Consider the following 8,332-nt stretch of genomic DNA (forward strand, 5'->3'; position numbering starts at 1 on the left):
TCATGGTTATATAGTGTGGTTGTGACCTCTACAATATTTTCGCCACCACTACAACTGTGGATATATAGGCCTACTTTGCCCACTGTTGTATATATCTACTGCCGTTTACCACTGTATAATTCTGGCTGATTCACCAATGTATAGTTTTTATGTATGGATGGGCAGCATTCTTTACAGTAGGTGTCTGTGACTTCTTGGTGATAAATTTCAGTAACAATCAAACATCAAACAGTTCATTCGTTTTAAAATGTCATATTAAAATAAGTCAAATGTACATACAAATGTTCATTATATTGTTGATTATCACAGTTGTATCCAGAGCTTTAAATATTTGTCTTTTTTTGCCAAAGTCCACACAGGCTGGTTCAATTACTTTATAAAACATTTGAAAAGACAATTTTTTTCTTCTGTACTCTGTTATTGCAATACAATCTGCGATAATTTCACTTTAGAAAACACCATTATATGCTCTTTATGGCTAAACTCACAATGATGCAGTCCAGATCTAACTAACCATATCTATACCTAACTCGAACTACATTTCGGACGTGTATTTATAGCCTGACAGAGGCCTAGAACGTTCTACACACAATGAGATATTATGATGCAATAATATTCAATCAAAACAATGAGAAAAACGGAAAGGTTTCTTGTAACATGATGCACCAATTCACAATTGAACAACACAACAAATGATCCGTACATAGTCACGTAAACAAACCTGCGATAAAGTACTGCTTCTAAAAATAACTAAATTTAACCCGCATTCTATACTTAAACGGAAACATTCGTGTATATCTAACCTGAAGAAAGAACATAAAAGTGATCCAAAACGTCATCCAACTATTATTACTAGACATGTAGTCCATGTAACTTCAGTTTGCACGTTTTTGACTATATTCTACTTCCAAATGATATCTCTGAACCAACAGTTTATTTGAAAAAAATGAAATTCCTGAAAACATCTTCCAATAAAAAAAGGAATCATCAGTTTTTGTATATATATATATATTCTCATATAAGGTTTCCACCATTTGAAGTAGTAGCTTCTTGAATAATACAGAGGAAAAACTGTACTTTATAGGAATGTTTTGCATATGTTAATACAGTGGCTTGTTGATACTGCTTTGGGCTGTGACACCAGCAGTGGCAAGTTTATCACCTATATATTTGGTTCAAGGCAAAATCACGATCATTTGACAATGCAGTGCTGTTAGGGATACTCTAAAATTTATTTTAATCTTCACAATATTGTGCCATTCATATGTAAAACTGTAATATACATAGCTCCTTTGTAATGTGGGGCATTTAAATTAAATACTTGCGGAAGAATAAAAATAACATGAATATTAAAGAAAAGACTCAAAGACTCGAACTCAGCAAAGAAACAAAATCTTTATTTTGACAAAAGTCGTTTTCCGTTTTTCGTAAGCTGGCTGGCTTCTCAGTAGTGACTGTGATTCTGTGGCAATTGGAGGTGGGTAGGAGACAACTGCACTCCAAAAAGAGTTCTGCTTAAGTCTAACGTGGTATCTTATAATCCTTGATTATCTAGGTCATTGACCATTTTCATTACATATTAAAGAAAATACTAATTCCTAGCTCATACCAACATGTACATACAACTTTTGATCTACAAGAACTTCAGTTATTATTTATTAGTGAAATGAGAACACTTGCATGAAAATTAAAAACAAATATATTGTTGAATATGAATAAATAAATGTGTTCGTTTTTATATTTTCCTCAGAGCTTTTCTAGACCCGAAGTTTGAAATTTAACTTTAAATGGCAGAATTCGAGTATCTAAACCAATGAAATATTGTTTTTCATAATCATCAACATAAATATGCAATGAAATTCACACATTAAACAAACAAAAATGCTTGTTTTTGGATATTCATGCAAAGCTACTCCAGGGCTATCTGCACTAGCTCTCTAATTTTGAACTAACAGATTAAACGTATGGTATTCTCAGGAAAACTGATTTCCTCGCAAGTATTAGAAAGGTCTGCCTAATAGCTTAGGATCAAACATTAACTTTTAAGAGCAATCTGAATTTTAAAACTCGACTGAGTGTTGTGTGAGAAATATATAGACTGGACATGTTTGAAGAAAAGGGAAAACAATCTTTATTAATAACACAGCAAAAACAAAAAAAATGTATTTTCTTGTATAGACAATGGCCTCTGTTTGATTAGTGAATAGCTCAATAGCTTTCCATCTCTTGAAATTAATCTCTACAGACCTACACACAATGATAGCCAACTAGAAATCTGAAGAATTACAGTTCTTTCCTGATACAGGAAATCTCAGTTCCTTTGTTTTACAATAACACCATTATATGACTGGTCATTCTCCCACAGCATTCATCAGCTTTGACATACGGTCATCATCCACTCAGCCAGCAAAGGACATTGAAGTCATTGACCCTTTTAAAATGGATATAACACAACATTCCCTCCAGAAGTATATATATATTGCCTTCTATCAATAATAAAGACACAAAGGATATTATAACAAGATAACTTTAATGGTTTTCCGGACCATGTTTTATGCCAAATTGCACAGAAACAAACTGTTTAAAAAATATTAAAAATTGCTATATTAATAAAATCAGGCAAAAACATATCATATGTCTGCATATCACAATTTTCCTTCCTCCTTTGTTTCAGGCTTGTCCTCAAGTTGACAATTAAATTTAACTTTAAAACCAACAAACTTTAAACTGACAACATGATCAAAAAGCACGTTAACTTTTCTTTATTTCCAAGAGCACGTACACGCCAAATGGACTACACAGCCCTTTAACAAATAGCTACAACTCCATTACAACACAAAACCTTTAACAAAGAACTACACTTGACCACAATTAGAATCAGCTTTAACTTGGATTTAAAAGAAATACATTACAGTGTAAGATGAAACAAAAGCAAACATTTTAAGCTATCATTTAAAAATTTATGCAAAATGATACATTAAACTAAAACCCTTTGAACAAAATTTAAAATCCATTATAATAAATATAAACCATTTAAACATTTTAAACTAACAAGATAATACATTTCATAATAAAGAAATGATTAAACAACCTTTTACCTGATAATACAAAACAATACACAATAAAATGACAAAGTCAAAGAAAAACTAATTTTTAATATTTAAAAATCAACACTATTCAGAAGTCATGAAATTTTCCAGTATCTCAGAAACTTGGCTGTGTGTTTGGAAACAATAACAAGAGATTCTTCAGATGTGCGAAGTTAGGCTAGTAGAACTATATATACCTATACACACAAGTATATATAATGTATATAATATACATAACAATAAAGCACAATGTCTCTTTATGTATAGTATTTCTGTTAAATCTTGTTTCTACATAAGCAAAACATATTATTAATAATTTATTTTTTAAATACTACAAATAACGATGATGCAAATATGTACTAACATATCACGGGTATTTCAGGATTTTAAAAATATAGCAATCACATACAGTCATAATAAAAAAAATCTGTAAGAGTAAAGCTCAGTCCACTCGACATAGCATATACACAAACAATTTTATGCTGTTGTTTCTAACGAACATTTTAGAATTATTTTGTTGTTTTTAAACGTGTGCGTTAATGGTCAGGATTTTCATGCATATAGGCTCTCATTTTAAATTTCTTTATGCGACATATATATTTTGCAACCCTTTAACGCAATAATTGAATATATGCAATAAATATGCTGATTTAGCCAGTTAAATTTTAAGCATGCAGCATTGATGTGAAATTTAGCATCGTGTAAAGCTCATTTGTGTGTAAAGACCGCTTGTATAACACAAAGAAATAATATAGTGGAACATATGGACATAATTCCGACGATAGCACGATAAGAATATTTCTTAGTTGCTAGACGTTGTTGAATAAGTCATAGACAACGGTGGCGCCAACAATACAGACTTGGTGAGGAGACATCACACAGTAAACAACCTGGATGCAGCCTAACCATGTAGTTGTTGATGTTTTATTATAACTATTGAGACGAACTCCATGTGCCAACCAAACAGAAAGATTTTTCTGTGATGTCACTGTTTTGTGGGGTGTAACACATGATGGCAATTTCAGGGATTTGTGCCCTGGGTAAGAGACGACTCTTGGCGAGCTCAACTGTTGCCATGGTGACAAACGATATTAATGATGACGCACAAGGTCCGAGGAATTACAGGGATAGTGGCAGTTCGCGTCTAGTGTTTTTAGAGAGGTTTCGCTGTTATACGTATTATAGAAAAACAATTGAGAAAGGAGGGAAACTGTTTGCTTCCAATTAGGAAAGCAAGGTCTTTAATTGGCACTAATTGTTCTGTAGGCTGTTCTTTTAGTTAATTGCATGCTTCTTAACTTATGCTGCGTGAACCTTCTTAGCAGGGAAGTTGTTTGCGTTAAGTGTTCAGTCGGCAAACGTAGGAGCGTGTACTGTAAAGGTAATACGTCTTACGTAAAGAACTGCTAGCAAGAGTCCGCCCGGCGATAGATAACACAGGATCGTACCTTGCATACTTTCTCCCGTAACTGACAGTAACATATTCCGATTGTTTCCGATGATATTTCGTCCGTTATTTCTGTGGAACACTAACATAATGAAACTTCATATTAACAGTTTTCAATGACAAGTAAGCGCTCTCTATAGAAGGTAAGATCTATCTGTCTATCCATCTATCTTATCAATCCAGCGAATAAGTGAAACTATTACTTTGAGTAACATTGCCTTCTGTGTCGTGCTATTGATTTTGCGATAAGAAATTCAGGTTCTATATTTATGTTAATTCTAATAACATTGCTGTTCGTGAGACGAGCAAGCAATTTTGCGAACAGTATTAGGTTGTTTAGTTAAATAAACAAAGCAATTAACAGATGGGCAATATATCTATGTTTGTTGGTTTATGGTCTTGTTATTTTGGTGTGGCTAAAAGCTCTAGTATGTGTTAACTAATGTTCAGTGTGTAACGGGTATTCCTTACTTGTGATAGTTAGTATATTGTTATCGGGATTTGTATCAATACCTTATAACCTTTGTTTGTTTCCAATGTAACATTACCTACCAAAATGCCGCTGTTTCAGCAAACTGGCAGTCGGAGAAATATCAGTGTTTATATAGCTAAAACGTTTACGGATCAACAGTGTTTAAAAAAAAAATTATGATTTTAAAACCTTGGGAAAATTCTGCAAATGTTTATAGTGTATATGGAATTCACGTTGCACAGGCGACGTTGAAACAGGCTCGTAGAAGTCGAACGTGACAGTCTACTGTGTATCAGTACATACACAAACACACACACATACATATATATACGTCACTGTGAATGCTATATATAGTTACAGAAATCAATACAAAACAATATGCCTTCTATTTTGTTAGCCAGTTTCTTGTATCTACTTAACAAATTTTATTAGACAAAATAAAGATAAGACAAATGAATCAGAGATGTGTTTTTATGTTATTATTAAAGCAAAAATCTTGTTGGGCTGATGTGTATCATACGTTATAATTTGTAAGCCTAGAAGATCATACGAAAATAAGGAAGTCGCCTTATTCTATTCTTGGCACTGCAGCGTTACTTTCTAGTCCTACTAACCACTGCATTGGACAACATAAGTGATAAAAAGTATAAGAAATATGAGAATTACACATTATTTGCAATGATACGGCTAATGTGAATTGTTGTCGTAATCATCGCATAGGGCATATCACATATGATACTACATAGGACCATATTTAGCAAAAATCAGGAAGGTTTACTTTTTTCCATTGTTCAGAACCAAGTAACCAAAAACTATGCAAAAAATATACTGACTTACAATTACGCACAAAACTTATTCAGAAAACAGAATTAGCAACAATTACGTACATAAAAAACAAAAAACGATGCATTTATTTTTCCTACTCTATAATTAAAATACACTATGCACTAAAGTACATAAATACATTAACTTTCCAATGAAATTTCTGATAATGTATATTAGTAAAATAATAGAAACACAAAAATAATCTTATTTAGACCAATTAGTAAATATATATATAAATAAATCATATACAGTTCTTACATAAAGTTGTTAAGAACACTACGCACATATTCGCTCTGTTGTTTCCACATTGTCTTACATATTAAAGATGTATTGTGCATGTATTATTTCTATATAAAAGTACGTCAGCGGTATTTTTGAAAGCGTCAATCTCCGATTTCCACGGGATATTGATAAATATAAAACTTTCTGGTTATTTTTACCAAGTTTTAGTAAATATGGCTCTACGTAGAAAGGTATGGCTACTGTGATATGTAACGAAGTAATTCATGTTAGCGGTATTTCTGCAAGTGCTATTTTGTGGTAATTTTGTTACGTTTGTTAGAAAATATAATATTTTCTGCTGTAATGTGAATAAATTTTGTCCTTTGTAGTCTTGTCGGGGCCATATTTAGCTCTATGTAATCTTCTTGGGGTTTTATGTTATTCTGTGGGGATCCTATTTAGTCCCAATCCCATGCTGTTCAATTGGGTGTTATTTGGTCTTATGCGGTGATTAGTAGAACCCTACATTTCTTTTTGGGGTCGTTAAAATAATCATATTGTTCTCATATTTTTCTAAAAGTCCGAGGATAAGTATGAACTCCGAAACCTCCTAATGCTGTTCGATATTACAGTAGAGTTGATTTTAAAATGCTAATACGTATCGGTTTATCGAAATACTAATGAATGATTACGCCCACCCTTTAAGATAAATAGAAATAGCTGGTTACCATAAAGTACTTGATTACGTCTACTCTTCCAGATTAATTAAACAGCAGTTACCACCTTATTAAAGTTACTAATTAAACGGTAAATAAAACCGCATATAATCATCAGTAACTTGATTACTTTCTTCCCTTCAAAGAAAAAAAAAAGAAAAAAAAGTGATAATTACATTCTGATGATGTTCACCGTTTCACAAATAATTAAAACAGTAGTTACCCGTTAAGTACTTAAATGTGTTTATACCTTGAAGAGCAACAGGCATAGTAGTTACTTAGTAATACTTCATCAAAGGTAGAATGGTGTAAAAACTAAAAGAAAACGATTAAAAGTATTAGTTCCACTTCTTCTCAGTTTTTCAAGATTGAATGTTTAGTTATAACTGTACTTATCAAGTACAGTAAGGATTGACGTGGATGTATTAATGAATATCAAAAACTTGTGACAGACCAGACAAAAAAGGTAATATTTTCTTTGCTTTCCAACAAGAATAACTACCGATAGTAACAGCGTATAGAACAAATATTCAACCATAGGCCCAAGTCGATAAGTCACTAGTATTTAATTTCCCCGTATTTTTATAAATGGGAGAAAAGATTTGATCAACTTTCAGCCATGTTATACTACGTACATTCTGTGACTTCGATTGTTCTAGAATTACGCGCTAAGCTACTTAAGGACTATATGTGCATAGTCTTTCCTAATTTCAAGCTAATAGACTAGAGGGAAGGCAGCTAGTGAACAACATTCACTGGCAGCTCTTGATCTTTTCTTGTGTAATCAAATAATGTGATTTGACTGTCACTCTTATAGGATATGTTATGTATTGAGAATTTGAAATAATCCAAAGCCGCGTTAAATAATTTAACAGCAGGCGTTCGTTGTGAATTACAGCGTTAGTTATAGCGTGACTGTGAAAATTAAGTGTATTGCAAAGTTGAATTCAGAAAGAATAAACCAGTTTTATTAAGAAAGGATTTGTGTCGCTAAAGTCCATCGGAAAGAATTTTTACGAAAATTAAATAACGAACGGAGATGTAACAAATTGGTGTCAGAGAGTGGGACGGAAAAGAAAAAAATGGAAACGAGAAACGACAAATCAAACTACAGCTTAGCAGATTTGATGGCAGCAATACAAGAGCAGCAAAAGAAACAAGAAGAATGAGAAAAGAAACAAGAAGAACAAGAAAATAAACAAGAAGAATGAGAAAAGAAACAAGAAGAACAAGAAAATAAACAAGAAGAACAAGAAAAGAAACAACAAGAACGAGAAAAGATACAAGAAGAGAGATTACAACAGTTGCTGGAGGAAAAAGAAAATAAACAAGAAGAGAGACAACAGCAGTTGCAAGAAAACCTGCAACAGTGACAGCTCGAACAACAAAATAAACAAGAGAGATTACAGCAGTTGTTGGAGGAAAAAGACAAGAAATAAGAAGAGAGTCTACAGCAGTGGCAACTAAAACAAAACAGAAAACAGGAAGAAAGTCTACAACAGTTGCAGGAAAGTCAGCAGCAACTACAGAAAAGTCAACAACAGTGGCAAGAAATACAAAT

At 32.6% G+C, this 8,332-nt stretch overlaps 1 protein-coding gene across 1 annotated transcript in view; it reads left to right on the plus strand.

Annotated features, from left to right (window-relative positions):
- The first annotated feature begins 3,525 nt into the window (after positions 1-3,525).
- The window catches only part of LOC106459203, a 148,389-nt gene continuing 143,582 nt past the window's right edge, over positions 3,526-8,332 (plus strand). Inside the window, exon 1 of the mRNA XM_013918804.2 lies at positions 3,526-4,679. The gene's annotated coding sequence lies outside the window, so the exon portion shown is untranslated. The remainder of the gene's footprint in view (positions 4,680-8,332) is intronic.

This window comes from Limulus polyphemus, unplaced genomic scaffold (assembly GCF_000517525.1).
Source record: "Limulus polyphemus unplaced genomic scaffold, Limulus_polyphemus-2.1.2 Scaffold574, whole genome shotgun sequence".
Lineage (NCBI taxonomy): Eukaryota > Metazoa > Arthropoda > Merostomata > Xiphosura > Limulidae > Limulus > Limulus polyphemus.